Source organism: Sapajus apella, unplaced genomic scaffold (assembly GCF_009761245.1).
Source record: "Sapajus apella isolate SASKATOON/1434 unplaced genomic scaffold, GSC_monkey_1.0 scaffold59, whole genome shotgun sequence".
Classification (NCBI taxonomy): Eukaryota; Metazoa; Chordata; class Mammalia; order Primates; family Cebidae; genus Sapajus; species Sapajus apella.
This window is the reverse complement of record NW_022436999.1, coordinates 5,900,898-5,902,524: the sequence shown is the minus strand read 5'-3', so window position 1 is coordinate 5,902,524 and position 1,627 is coordinate 5,900,898. Positions and strand designations below refer to the sequence as shown.

Here is a 1,627-nt window from a genome sequence, read left to right as displayed (position 1 = left end):
TGAGATGGAGTCTCACTCTGTCACCCAGACTGGAGTGCAATAGCGCAATCTCGGCTCACTGCAACCTCCACCTCCCAGGTTCAAGTGATTCTCCTGCCTCAGCATCCAAAGTAGCTGTGATTACAGGCACCGACCATCATGCCCAGCTAATTTTTTGTGTGTATTTGTGTAGAGATAGGGTTTGACCATGTTGTTTTAATGAATAATGATTAATAAAAATGTAGATTAAATAAACTATATTTATTACAACCAATAAATATGGTTGCATGTACCTGTAATACCAACTACTCAGGAAGCTGATGTGGGAGGATCATTTGGGATGGGGAGGTTGAGGCTGCAGTGAGCCATGATCACACCACTGCACTCCAACCTGTGTGACAGAGACCTTATCTCAAAAAAAGACCCCAAAAATAAACAAAAAATGAAAGAAGAAAGAAGGGCTCTTTTCTGTGGCGCCCTGAAGGCATATAGCTGCTTCAAGATGAAGCTGAACATCTCCTTCCCAGCCACTGGCTGCCAGAAACTCATTGAAGTGGACAATGAACGCAAACTTCGTACTTTTTATGAGAAGCGTATGGTGACAGAAGTTGCTGCTGATGCTCTGGGTGAAGAATGGAAGGGTTATGTGGTCCGAATCAGTGGTGGGAACGACAAACAAGATTTCCCCATGAAGCAGGGTGTCTTGACCCATGGCCATGCCCACCTGCTACTGAGTAAGGGGCATTCCTGTTACAGACCAAGGAGAACTGGAGAAAGAAAGAGAAAATCAGTTCATGGTTGCATTGTGGATGCTAATCTGAGCGTTCTCAACTTGATTATTGTAAAAAAAAAAGGAGACAAGGATATTCCTGGACTAACTGATACCACCGTGCCTCGTCGCCTCAAGCCCAAAAGAGCTAGCAGAATCCGAAAACTTTTCAATCTCTCTAAAGAAGATGATGTCCACCAGTACGCTGTAAGAATGCCCTTAAACAAAGAAGGTAAGAAACCTAGGACCAAAGCACCCAAGATTCAGCGTCTTGTTACTCCATGTGTCCTGCAGCACAAACGGCAGCGTATTGCTCTGATGAAGCAGCATACTAAGAAAAATAAGAGGCTGCATAATATGCTAAACTTTTGGCCAAGAGAATGAAGGAAGCTAAAGAGAAGCCCAGGAACAAATTGCGAACAGACACAGACTTTCGTCTTTGCGAGCTTCTACTTCTAAGTCTGAATCCAGTCAGAAATAAGATTTGAGTAACAAATAAAATCAGACTCAAAAAAAAAAAGAAGGAAGGAAGGAAAAAGAGAGAGAAAGAGAGACAGAGAAAGAAGAAAGAAAGATAAAAAGAAAGAAAGAAGAAAGAAAAAGAAAAGAAAGAAAGAAGGAAGAAGAAAGAAAGGAAAGAAAGAAAGAAAAGAAAGAAAGAAAGAAGAAAGAAAAAGAAAGAAAAAGGAGGGAAGGAGGAAGGAAGGAAGGAAAGAAGGAAGAAACGAACTGCAAAGACATATACCGAAACTTGAATACTGTCTCCAGCTATTCAGAGTGAACCTAAGGCCAGGCACAGCGGCTCACACCTATAATACTAGCACTTTGAGAGGCCAAGGTGGGTAGATTGCTTAAGCTCAGGAGTTTGAGACCAGCCTG

At 42.2% G+C, this 1,627-nt stretch overlaps 1 pseudogene across 1 annotated transcript; it reads left to right on the top strand.

The window, feature by feature from the left end:
• The first annotated feature begins 417 nt into the window (after window positions 1-417).
• LOC116528560 lies at window positions 418-1,259 on the top strand (annotated as a pseudogene). Its single transcript, XR_004259088.1, has one exon. The product of XR_004259088.1 is annotated as a 40S ribosomal protein S6 pseudogene (transcript).
• The last annotated feature ends 368 nt before the right edge of the window (window positions 1,260-1,627 follow it).